Source organism: Moschus berezovskii, chromosome 16 (assembly GCF_049115385.1).
Source record: "Moschus berezovskii isolate FMDL1 chromosome 16, NW_MosBer_1.0, whole genome shotgun sequence".
In the NCBI taxonomy this organism is placed as follows: domain Eukaryota; kingdom Metazoa; phylum Chordata; class Mammalia; order Artiodactyla; family Moschidae; genus Moschus; species Moschus berezovskii.
Window position 1 is genome coordinate 68,527,337 of NC_142475.1, and position 13,769 is coordinate 68,541,105.

Here is a 13,769-nt window from a genome sequence, read left to right on the forward strand (position 1 = left end):
TCTTTTTTATGTGGTTTCTTTCACTTAATGTAATCTTTCCAAGATTCATCCTTATAGTTGCATCTATCAGTAAGTAGTTGTTTTTTACTACTGTGTGTGTTCAGTCACTCAGTTGTGTCCAACTCTCTGTAACCCTATGAACTGCGTGGCCCACCAAGCTCCTCTATCCATGGGATTTCTCAGGCAAGAACACTGGAATGGGTTGCCATTTCCTCCTCCAGGGGATCTTCCCAACCCACGGATCAAACCCACGTCTCCTGTGTCTCCTGCATAGCAGGCAGATAGCATCCAATTATATGGAAATGTATTTTATCTTTTCATACCTTGCTAGTCATTTGAGTTGTTTCCATTTGAAAGCCTGCTTAAGAATAATGCTGCTATGAATATATGTACAAAGGCTTTTATGTATCTTCAACTCAGTTCGATAAATACCTAGGAGCGGAATTGCTGAGTCATCTGCAACTGTTTTAACATTTTGAGAAACTATTTCCCTCATTCCAACCAGCAGTGTATGAGAGTTGCAACTGCTATATATCCTCGCTAACGCTTTGTAAGTCTTTTCCACAGTCATTCTAGTGGGTGTGTTGGACTTTCCTGGTGGCTCAGCTGGTAAAGAATCCGCCTGAAATGCAGGAGACCCAGGTTCAATCCCTGGGTTGGGAAGATCCCCTAGAGAAGGGAACAGCTACCCACTCCAGTATCCTGGCCTGGATAATTCCATGGACTATATAGTCCATGGGATCACAAAGAGTCGCACACAACTGAGCGACTTTCACTTCACCAGTGGGTATTTTTAAAGTTTCTCATTGTGGCTTTAATTTGCATTTCTCTAACGACTACAAAAAAGATCTTCACGACCACGATAATCACGATGGCGTGATCACTCACCTAGAGCCAGACATCTTGGAATGTGAAGTCAAGTGGGCCTTAGAAAGCATCACTATAAACAAAGCTAGTGGAGGTGATGGAATTCCAGCTGAGCTATTTCAAATCCTGAAAGATGATGCTGTGAAAGTGCAGCACTCAATATGCGAGCAAATTTGGAAAACTCAGCAGTGGCCACAGGACTGGAAAAGGTCAGTCTTCATTCCAATCCCAAAGAAAGGCAATACCAAAGAATGTTCAAATTACTTTACAACTGCACTCATTCCACATGTTAGAAAGATTATGCTCAAAATCCTTCAAGCTTGTTTTCAACAGTACATGAACGAAGAACTGAGAGATGTACTAGCCAAATTTAGGAAAGGCAGAGAAATGAGAAACCAAATTGCCAATATATGCTGAATCACAGAAAAACCAAAGGAATTCAAAAAAAAATCTACTCTGCTTCACTGACTATACTAAAGTCTTTGACTTTGTGGATCACAACAAAGTATGGAATATTCTTAAAGAGATGGGAATACCAGACCACCTCACCTGCCACCTGAGAAATCTATATGCAGGTCAAGAAGCAACAGGGAAACCTGGCATGCGGCAGTTCATGGGGTCACAAAGAGTCGGACACGACTTAGCAACTGAACAACAATGTTTTCTTTCAGAACTTTTATAACCACCTCTCTTACATGTATTATTTCTTACATCTTAGCAACTGAACAACAATGTTTTCTTTCATAACTTTTATAACCACCTCTCTTACATGTATTATTTCTTACATCTTATACCCATGATCCATTTCAAATGTTTAAGGTAAGGGTCATCAATGTTCAATTGTCTGCATCTGGATATAAATTCCAGTACCAGTTTTTGAAAAAACCATCTTTTTCTCGCTGAAACTAATTTATTTTTAAATAAATCCCTGAAAAATTCACAAAAATTAATGACTAATTCAATGTGTGGCAAGAAAGGAGCCAGTGATAACTGAATTTTTAAGTACTGGAAACTAAACATTAATAGACTCTTGGACAGAAATAAGTCAGAAGAAGCTGGGTGGTTTGGCCAGGTTTGGTTTCACTGTGTTAAGTTATAGTTAGTCGCTGGGGGTCGGACACGACTGAGTGACTTCACTTTCACACATTGGAGAAGGAAATGGCAACCCACTCCAGTGTTCTTGCCTGGAGAATCCCAGGGATGGGGGAGCCTGGTGGGCTTCCGTCTATGGGGTCACACAGAGTCGGACATGACTGAAGTGACTTAGCAGCAGCAGCAGCAGTCACTGATGATGACCAACTAGCTGAAGGAAATTTCCAACAGATTCAAGAGAAACACATTAGAAATCTTTGTTTAAAAGTTAATAATTTTAAAGATAATAGTTGAAGATCTGGAAAATTAAGGCAAACAGGGACAAAAGATGATCCAGAACTAAATTATAGGAATGTTCATTTGAGGTAGTAACAGAAGAACTGAAGCTGGGGTGTGGTGGGGGGTACAAAGAAGGAATAATTAAAGGAGTATACAAAGCAAAACCCAGTCAGTGTAATTTACAGAAGAAAAAACTGAGAAAACAAGTAGTTCAGTTCAGTCGCTCAGTTGTGTCTGACTCTGCGATCCCATGAATCACAGCATGCCAGGCCTCCCTGTCCATCACCAACTCCTGGAGTTCACTCAAACTCACGTCCATCAAGTCAGTGATGCCATCCAGCCATCTCATCCTCTGTCGTCCCCTTCTCCTCCTGCCCTCAATCCCTCCCAGCATCAGAATCTTATCCAGTGAGTCAACTCTTTGCATAAGGTGGCCAAAGTATTGGAGTTTCAGCTTCAGCATCCTTCCAATAAACACCCAGGACTGATCTCTTTTAGAATGGACTGGCTGGATCTCCTTGCAGTCCAAGGGACTCTCAAGAGTCTTAAACAATATTAAATGCAAGAGAGCTAAACAAAAAGGCATCCACAAAATTTAATGTTTGAAAAATGAAAGTCACTCAGTTGTGTCCAACTCTTTGCGACCCCATGCACTGTACAGTTCATGGAATTCTCCAGTCCACAGAATTCTGAGTGGGTAGGCAACCCACTCCAGTGTTCTTGCCTGGAGAATCCCAGGGACAGGGAGCCTGGTGGGCTTCCGTCTATGGGGTCACACAGAGTCGGACACGACTGAAGTAACTTAGCAGCAGCAGCAGCAGCTTTTCCCTTCTCCAGGGGATCTTCCCAACCCAAGGATCAAACCCAGGTCTCCCACATTGCAAGCAGATTCTTTACCAGCTGAACCACCAGGGAAGCCCTTAATGTTTGAAGGAGGACAATAATAATTTGAAGAAATGTAGAAAAGCAAGTTTTACCTAAAAGAAGTATGTTGAAACTTATATTACTATAGTTAAGTAGTACATAATGTGAACTTCTTTTATTATTTACTTCCAAAAAGAACACTGATTTTAAAATGTGGCCTTAGCAAAATATATTGCAAAGCAAGAATAGTTAAGTGCAGTTTTTCACAAAAGAGCTTTTCCTAATAGAAACTCAAAACAGTTCAACAGCAAACAGTAGTTTCAAATGAAAAAGTCACTTTTTAAAACCTCCTAGTTTTCCTAAGCATTTTATGCCTGAAAAAAATAAAAGATAATGATGGCATAATACATACATAATAATATAATTTGCTATACAATTTTATAAAGAATTTAAGCAAAAATGTCTTTAAATCTAAAAACAAAAACTGTTTAACAGGCCTCTTTCACACTATTAAAGAGTTAATTAAGGTCTGTTAATAATTATCAGTTTAACATATTCATTTCTTAATTCTAACCAGACTTTTATTTATAAATAAGTGGATTTCTCTTTATTACAATAACTTAACATCAATTATAAATTCTAGAACTGATTTCACTGAACAGCTATCATAGCAATAAAACATTTTTTAAGCAGTGGTAGTGAGCATAAAATATATCAATACCTTAGCTGGGACTTCCTTGGTAGTCCAGTGGCTAAGACTCAACCCTCCCAATGCAGGAGGCTCAGGTTCAGTCCCTGGTCAGGAAATTAGATCCCCCTTGCCGCAACTAATTAAGAGTTCACATACCCCAGCTAAGACAAGGCGCAACCAAAATAAATAAGTAAATATTTTTTAAAAGATGCCATAGTTAAAATATAAAATTTAGCAGATATAAGTACATGTTTAATTATCTCTAATTTTGCCCTGCTGTCTAACCTGATTAGAGTATAACATCTCAAATACTAAATGGAAGAGTCAAAAATACTAATAAGCTTTCTTCTGGTAATACCCTCCAAAGAACACCAGGAACATGACTACAGTTAAAATAGCTGGGTTTATTACTCATCAAACTGATGGATGTCAATGCCACCATGGCGAACTCTGGAGTATCTTATTAAGAAGGTGTTAACAATTATACAGTGAAGTGAGAAATAGACTTAAGGGACTAGATCTGATAGAGTGCCTAATGAACTATAGATGGAGGTTCGTGACATTGTACAGGAGACAGGGAGCAAGACCACCCCCAAGAAAAAGAAATACAAAACAGCAAAATGGCTGTCTAAGGAGGCCTTACAAAGAGCAGTGAAAAGAAGAGAAGTGAAAAGCAAAGGAGAAAAGGAAAGATATACCCATTTGAATGCAGAGTTCCAAAGAACAGCAAGGAGAGGTGAGAAAGCATTCCTCTGTGATCAGTGCAAAGAAATAGAGGAAAACAACAGAATGGGAAAGACTAGAGATCTCTTCAAGAAAATCAGAGATACCAAGAGACCATTTCATGCAAAGATGGGCTCAATAAAAGACAGAAATGGTATGGACCTAGCAGAAGATATTAAGAAGAGGTGGCAAGAATACACAGGAGAACTGTACAAAGAACAGCTTCACAACCCAGACAATCACGATAGTGTGATCACTCACCTAGAGCCAGACATCCTGGAATGTGAAGTCAAGTAGGCCTTAGGAAGCACCACTACTAACAAAGCTAGTGGAGGTGATGGAATTTCAGCTGAGCTATTCTAAATCCTGGAAGATGCTGCTGTGAAAGTGCTGCACTCAGTATGCCAGCAAATTTGGAAAACTCAGCAGTGGCCACAGGACTAGAAAAGGTCCGTTTTCATTCCAACCCCAAAGAAAGGCAATGCCAAAGAATGCTCAAACTACTGCACAATTGCACTCATCTCACATGCTAGTAAAATCATGCTCAAAATTCTCCAAGCCAGGCTTCAGCAATACGTAAACCGTGAACTTCCAGATGTTCAAGCTGGTTTTAGAAAAGGCAGAGGCACCAGAGATCAAATTGCCAACATCCGCTGTATCATCAAAAAAGCAAGAGAGTTCCAAAAAAACATCTATTTCTGCTTCATTGACTATGCCAAAGCCTTTGACTGTGTGGATCACTACAAATTGTGGAAAATTCTGAAAGAGATGGGAATACCAGACCACATGACCTGCCTCTTGAGAAACCTGTATGCATGTCAGAAAGCAACAGTTAGAACTGGACATGGAACAACAGACTGGTTCCAAATAGGAAAAGGAGTACGTCAAGGCTGTATATTGTCACCCTGCTTCTTTAACTTATATGCAGAGTACATCATGGGAAACGCTGGGCTGGATGAAACACGAGCTGGAATCAAGATTGCAGGGAGAAACATCAATAACCTCAGATATGCAGATGACACCACTCTTATGGCAGAAAGTGAAGAAGAACTAACGAGGCTCTTGATAAAAATGAAAGAGGAGAGAGAAAAAGTTAGCTTAAAGCTCAACATTCAGAAAACGAAGATCATGGCATCTGGTCCCATCACTTCATGGCAAACAGATGGGGAAACATGGAAACAGTGAGAGACTTTATCTTTTTGGGCTCCAAAATCACTGCAGATGGTGACTGCCGCTATGCAATTCAAAGACATTTACTCCTTGGAAGGAAAGTTATGACCAACCTAGACAGCATATTAAAAAGCAGAGACATTACTTTGTCAACAAATGTCAGCCTAGTCAAAGCTATGGTTTTTCCAGTAGTCATGTATGGATGAGAGAGTTGGACTATAAAGAACACTGAGCACCAAAGAATTGATGCTTTTGAACTGTGCTGTTGGAGAAGACTCTTGAGAGTCCCTTGGACTGCAAGGAGATCCAACCAGTCCATCCTAAAGGAGATCAGTCCTGGGTGTTCATTGGAAGGACTGATGCTGAAGCTGAAACTCCAATACTTTGGCCACCTGATACGAAGAACTAACACATTTCAAAAGACCCTCATGCTGGGAAAGATTGAAGGCAGGAGGAGAAGGGGATGACAGAGGATAAGATGGTTGGATGTTATCACTGACTTAACAGACATGAGTTCGGGTAAACTCCGGGAGTTGTTGATGACACGGAGGCCTGGCGTGCTGTGATTCATGGGGTCGCAAAGAGTCGGACACAACTGAGCGACTGAACTGAACTGAGTGGTAAACAATCCACCCACCTCTTTCTTATAGGAGATGCAAGAGATACGGGTTCGATCCCTGGGTCAGGAAGACCCCCCGGAGGAAGAAATGGCAACCCACACCAGTACTCTTGCCTGGGAAATCCCATGGGCAGAAGAGCCTGGCAGGTTACAGTCCATGGAGTCACAAAAAATCGGACATGACTGAGCACACACTAGCTAGCTAGCTTAAGGAAACAGAGTTTTGCTCAGGACTAAATGCTGTCAGGCTGCTGCTGCTGCTACGTCGCTTCAGTCTTGTCCGACTCTGTGCGACTCCTTAGACTGCAGCCCACCAGGCTCCCCCGTCCCTGGGATTCTCCAGGCAAGAACAATGGAGTGGGTTGCCATTTCCTTCTCCAGTGCATGAAAGTCAAGTTGCTCAGTCAAGTCCAACTCCTAGCAACCCCATGGACTTCAGCCTACCAGGTTCCTCCATCCATGGGATTCTCCAGGCAAGAGTACTGCAGTGGTTTGCCATTGCCTCCTCCATGCTGTCAGGAAGTGAGCATAATTCTATGATTGGACATTTTAGTAAATCTTACCCACAGGGAGGCTAAAGATGTAACTAGTAGAGCAGCAGCAATCATAACCAACTGGGAGTTAGTTACTTTGTGGCTGGGACAACATTCTTGTTTCATCTGTGTTTGGACATGACTGTGGAGTAGTACTGTTTTTCGCTTGCTCTACCATGGACACAGAGCAGCTTTGTCTGATATTGATGTTCTGTGCAACTGTGTATCTTCAACAGAAAAATACCAAGTCTAAGCAGAATCGTCAGGCCAGTTTCTAGCAACACCAAACCCTTGGTTACATGCCAGTCTCTAGCTGTCATGGCCATTTTTCTCCTTCTCACTCCTAAAAACATGTGACAACTTTCATAAAACATATTTAAACTAAAAATTTATTCAAGAATTACTTAATGAATCACAGAGACTGAATTAATGGATACAGTCTAAGTACAAAATAGAGAAAAAAGGTTTACAATTTCAAGATTAAGTTATAAGGAAGATCAACCTAAGGAAATCTAAATGAGATTCTTCACTCTTCCTTCACTCTACAATGTAACATCGCTCACACATTTCCCAAGATATTACCAGTTTTTCTCCCCAGTAGCTGTATGTATATATGTATATAGTATGTAGATGATAAACAGTTTTCAGAAAATCAGTTTAAGTGAAAGACATGGATTTGAAACCAATTCTATCACTAATTGACTCTATATGATTGACCTCAATGTGTTCCTTAACTTCTCTTTTCCTCTGTTTCCTCACCTTTAAAGTGGAACTATCTACTCCAGAGGTTGTTACAAAGAAAAAATGAAATGATTCAGTACTTACAAAGTGTACAGTACCTTTGACACACAGAAAGCAATAACCAGGGACTTCCCTGGTGGTCCAGTGACTGAGAATCAGCCCTGCAATGCAGGGGGTCATGGGTTTCATCCCTGGTTGAGAAACTAAGGTCCCACATGCTGTGAAGCAACTAAGCCTGCGTAGTGCAACTACTGAACCCACGTGCTGCAGAGCCTGCATGCCACAAATAGAGTGTCCAAGGACCCCAACAAAAGATCTCACGTGACTCTAAAAAGATTCTACATGCCACAGTTAATACCTGACACAGCCTAATTAAAATAAATCAATAAATCACAACTGTTTTATAAATTCTTATTGTATCTTCATAGTATTTGTATACATGTCAGTACTCATCCAAAGTATACTGGGATTCATGTCACCAACAAATGATACTTATTTATCATAATCCAGATCAATATCTTTAAATTTTAAACACAGGCCCTTCATGCTTATTATATAGATAGTAATATAAGCTCACCAGAAACATATTCATTCTGAAAAACCTGAGTCAATCCAAAAAACAGAGAATCCAGAAAGAACTGAGGATGCCTGACGCCTTCTCCCAATCTCATAACCACAAAGGGAAGGGAAAATATTGTTCCCATCCTTTCTCTCTCTGATGAAGTGCAAATTTCCACCCTTCTATGGAAGGGAAAGTAATTCCCACCCCAAAGGAGGACATCGTTCTAGATGCTAGGGGAAATAAAAAGTGTAATATATGATCCTTGCCCTCAAATTTGGGGACTTATGTCCCCTGCCACACTGGCTCACAATCTACCCAGACTGGGGTTGATGTGAGGTACCCATCCATAAAAGATCCAATAGTGGTATCAAAAAAACAATCTGAGTATGTCTGTAATTCAGGGTAGAGTCCATGTTGGTAAAAAAGGGTTAGTAGTTTTTTTAATGATTTTTAAAGCTATAAAAGAAGAGGTTGTCAGGAAAAAGAGACCCTAGTGCAAGAGAACAGAATAGCAGGGAGTGATTATATACGGGTGTGAGGTGGAGGGGGGAGCCTGTGAAAAAGCCTTAGAAGATAAAAAGGGAGTTCTGAGCTGAACCAAGACAATGTTTTTAATTTCCGATCCACGTAAAGATCTTTCCACCTAATGAAAGGTGCTAAATCTTTTTCTCCTGGCAGATGACATCCACATGAATAACTTCCAAGGGTGTATCTAAACTTTGACAAATCTCTCTAAATATTCAGTTCAGTTCAGTCACTCAGTTGTGTCCGATTCTCTGCGACCCCATGAATCACAGCACGCCAGGCCTCCCTGTCCATCACCAACTCCCGGAGTTCACTCAAACTCATGTCCATAGAGTCAGTGATGCCATCCAGCCATCTCATTGTCGTCCCCTTCTCCTCCCGCCCCCAACCTTTCCCAGCATCAGAGTCTTTTCCAGTGAGTCAACTCGTCGCATGAGGTGGCCAAAGTATTGCAGTTTCAGCTTTAGCATCAATTGCTAAGAAGTAAATACCATGTTACTGGAAGGAGAAAGGAAACTGAGGGTTAGGATAGAGAGAGCACACAAATTTATAAACGCATGACTAAGTCTGTTAGTAACTGTTAATAATACATCATTAATGCTAAGAACAGTAACATAAATTAGATAAACTTTTGGCTATGCAAAATTTCCAAAACATTTATTCAAACACTTTTGTCTCCCACTCAGGAAAGCAATCAGAACTTAAGTCAGAAAGATAAAGGATAATCTGCAATCTGCTCAAAGTCTGTAATAGTTAATCAGGTTAAGCCTAAAAACTTCATCTGAAAAATGCTGCCCTGCCAATTTTTAAATTTATTTCAAAGTTAAACCCAAGACACACTGATTTCACAGGAAATTCACAGAGAAATGTTTTTCTAGGCTGACCACCTGCTTCCCCTTAGTCTTCGCCAACAGAGAATGTGCATGCTAATTACTTTCATTCTACAACCACTGCTGTCCCATCACTATACCAGCATCACCTGAACCGTGTGTGTGGTATTCTGAATGTTCTTGCTGCTGCTGCTAAGTCACTTCAGTCGTGTCCGACTCTGTGTGACCCCACAGACGGAAGCCCACCAGGCTCCCCCGTCCCTGGGATTCTCCAGGCAAGAACACTGGAGTGGGTTGCCATTTCCTTCTCCAATGTGTGAAAGTGAAAAGTGAAAGTGAAGTCACTCAGTCGTGTCCGACCCATAGCGACTCCACGGACTGCAGCCTACCAGGCTCCTCCATCCATGGGATTTTCTAGGCAAGAGTACTGGAGTGGCTTGCCATTGCCTTCTCCGAATGTTCTTAGTTATACCCTAATTTCACTAACTGCAAAAGATTTTCTGGGTTAACTTGTCACTTGAATTTTCTGGCTACTTTGGTAGATGAAGTCCAAAGAACTCTTAGATGATTCTCCAGTGGGGGGTGGGGAGAGATGTTATTTCATAGTATAGATATTAGCAACAGAGCACCTGGAGCTGTGCTGATCCCATCTGCCATCACTAGAAGACAGCCTGTAAAACCAAAGAATCATTTGATGCAACAGCCAACTAAGTGACTCAAAACTGGAGGTTTAAAGAAAAAACTAGAGGGAAAAAGCAATCCTAGAGGAACTCATTCTAAGCAATCCATCATTATACCTCTGTGTGTGTCTGTTTGTGTGGAAGGCACAACCAGATCCATTCAGTGAAAGCACCCTTTTTCAATTTATCCTATCTAAAACCACAGGCTCCCTTTCACCGGGTTGTCTGTACTGCGTGCCTGGGTGCTAAGTCATTTCAGTCATGTCCGACTCTGTGCGACCCTATGGACTGCAGACCTCCAGGATCCTCTGTCCATGGGGTTCTCCAGGCAAGAATACTGGAGTGGGTTGCCAAGCCAACACAGAGATCAAACTCCCCTCTCTTAGGCCTCCTGCACTGGCAGGAGGGGTTCTTTACCACTAGAACCACGTGCAAAGGAGACTCAAAATTTCATCCCTGGGGAGCACTTCAGCATACACTTAACCATCAGAAAGTCAGTGCACTCCTAGCAAGAACATGCAGAAAAGAAAGCAACATTTTTACGGGTTACCATAGGATTCCTTTTTGTTTATGAACATGAAAAAACCATTCTTTCATATAAAGTTGAACCCCGTCTGAGGATAACTGGCTTTTAACAAACTCATATTGGTTACTATTAGACTCCTGTATTTCCCGAGGTGTTTAGAATCGAGGTAGTGGTTTACTATAGAAATTAGTCTTCCCAGAAACCCAAGCTAAACTTCATCCTATAATCTTGAGACCCAGCTTCTCTCAAAGGATGAATCCCAGTGCTAAGTCATTGCAAATGTGATTCCAATCGCAGGTAACTATCCTAAAATCAAGGCAACTAGAAACAACAGGTTCAAGCTCAAGGAGGCCGGGGAAAACTGGATAATAGCGCCGACCTCACAGGGCTATGGGAATCCAATTTTACTTGCAAAGCAAAGCACTGAGAAACAGCGCTGGTACACAAGCACTCAATAAACGTTAACCATTAACCAGTCCCCAGTAAAAAGAAAGGTGCTTCGACAGGCACAGGCGAGCAGCGGAGGGAGGCTGATGGGGAGGGGAGGCACGAGAACCGAGGCGCAGCTGGTCTCCGGGCGCCGGCGCCGTGGGTGGCAGTCTTCTCGGGAAGCGTCAACGCGTTGTCAGGCAACCGGGTCTCGACAGCAGCCGGGGCGGCGGCTGGTAGCTGCGGCCCGGAGTCCAGACCGCGTAACCAAGGCACCGCCCCGGGCTGGTCTGGCAACGGCGAGACCCTCACGCACAGGGCAACCAGGGCACCGAGCACTGCCCTCTGCCACGCTGCAGCTAGACCCGAGTGGTCCGGGACCGCCGGGCCCGCAGCTGCTAGACTCCAACCCCAGCCCGGCGGCCACGAGACCCCAGAACGCAGGGAACCCCACCCCAACCAAGGTAACCCCAGGTCCTTGGCCCTCCTTGCGGCCGCAAGACCTCCACCCCCAGCGAGGCCCTCAGCCGTGAACCCAGCCCTGGGACGCTCCCCAAGCCCGGCCACACCCCGACAGGCCCGCTCCCCACCGCGGCCGACGGACGCTTACTCAGGTAAGCGGGCTGGCGTCGGGGAACAGCACAGAGTTCTAGCGAGGCTCTTCGCCGCTGTTCGAAGAAGTGACGGCGGTCGCCCAGCGCGGGAACGGTTGTGACAAGCCGCCCGGGCTCCGCCTCTCGGGCCGAGCCCTCCGCCCGCCCTTCGCCAACGGCCGGGCGTGGCCCCGCCCTACTACGGCCGCGGGGCAGAGGCTCGCGGCCGGGGGCGCCCCCTGTCGCCCCGGAGGCCACATGGACGCCCGGCGGTTCGCAGGGCTCGCCTGTATCTGGACTGGGACTCCGCCTGAGACTATTCAACTGCGGGAGCCACTTTCCCAAGCTAAACTGATTCTGCCCACTTCAAACCTTCCAAGCCCCAGCTGGCCTCTGTTCAAAGCCTGGGGGCGGTGGGTGGGGGGTGCCTGGAGAGTGCAGACGGGGGACAAGGCAGGGTTGGTAGAGAAAAACTGCTGGCACACCTCTCCGGGCACTATTGCTCCCTCAGGAGTCTGGTCAACGTTTTGTCCTAGGCTTTATTACTAATTTCAAAATACTCAGTTCACCCGAATACTTAGTGGCCATATATCACCACTAGAAAAGAGATCTCTAGCTTCCCAAGCCAGTGGGGCTAAGGGTCCTTTATCTGAAGTCACCTTGTATGAGGGTTTGAAAGATAATGTCAAAACCGCAGGCGGGGCTGTGGATCAGGTAATTCCTATATATTTGTCTTAACTAAATGTCACACACCTTTCTAGGAGTGGAAGATACAACCCAGAGCAGAGTGCACCCGCTTACAGTGCAAAGAAAAACTTCCAAGTAAACAAATACATTATTTCAACGTGTAACAGTTACAGAAGCACCTACAGACATTTAGAGACGTCATGGAAGAAAGATGACTGGAGAGAAAAAGAAGTTGAGAATGATTGTATGGTAGAGATCTTTGAGCTCTGTTTTTAAATACTAATGTGAGCTACCAGTCAGAAAAGTAAGGGGAAAGCACTCCAGGCAACGCTGACCACTTATGCAAAGTTTCAAGGTAACTAAAAGTTGAAGTTGCAGAGGTGAAACTCCCTCCCCCGCCTTTATTTTTCCCAGTAATATAAACACTGAGCATCTATGGTAGGTATCAGGGATAAATCAAGGAATAGAGACCCGGTACCTGTGTTTTGGAACTTAGAATCTAGTGTGGAACGGGGGATAGGAGAAGAAAGAATACCTAAAACAAGCAAATAAATGAAATAATTAAACACTGTATTAACTCTTAGATGACAACATATTCCCCCTAGATTAATTCGGCTTAGGGGACAGAAGTGGTTCCACAGTGGAATGTAGAAGATTAAACTGTTTCAAGAAGTGGGTACTGGACACTTGCAAAACACTAATAACTTGTATGGATGTTAATTTTTACAAACGCGCCAAAAGGCACGATCATAGCCATCCACGAGTTTCCATGGCCACCTTGGGACGCTAGAGAACGCCCCGCTAGGAAAGTTTAGCGCCAAACCACTACAAGTCAAAGAGCTTTACGCATGTGCAATGATTCATCTGGAAGTAAACTAGGATGCCATGTTATTCTCTCAAAAGCGGCATTCAGAACTACTTCTATGTCAACTTTTCCATAAACATCCTTTTTTTTTTTTTGGCTTTCAACAATCTTAAGAGTACCTGCTGCCGCTGCTGCTAAGTCGCTTCAGTAGTGTCCGACTCTGTGCGACCCCACAGACGGAAGACCACCAGGCTCCCCCGTCCCTACCTACGTAAAAACAGTTCTCTGCCCCGTCGCAGCTTTAAGTATCTACCAATTTTTAATATGGCGGAAGCCGAACCTGCGCAGAACGAACAAGGAGGGTCAATTCCAGTTTCTGGCATAGCGTTACATGCCCTTCTTCCGGTGCAGAAGGCTATACCATTCCCTAGGTAATTACTGTTTTCGTCCTATTTCACACATATAATTTTCCAAGATAATAAGTTCTCTTTTCAGTAATGAGACGACTCCTCTGCCTCTTAACTATTGTGTAACTGCTGTGTATATAGCCGTG

General features: G+C 43.5%; 1 protein-coding gene across 10 annotated transcripts in view; it reads right to left on the reverse strand.

Moving 5' to 3' along the window:
* CSPP1 (centrosome and spindle pole associated protein 1) overlaps nt 1–11,896 on the reverse strand; it is a 126,708-nt gene extending 114,812 nt beyond the window's left edge. For all 10 annotated transcript variants that reach the window (XR_016039260.1, XR_016039261.1, XR_016039258.1 and 7 more), the window contains exon 1: nt 11,742–11,896. The gene's annotated coding sequence lies outside the window, so the exon portion shown is untranslated. The remainder of the gene's footprint in view (nt 1–11,741) is intronic.
* Between the last annotated feature and the right edge of the window lie 1,873 nt (nt 11,897–13,769).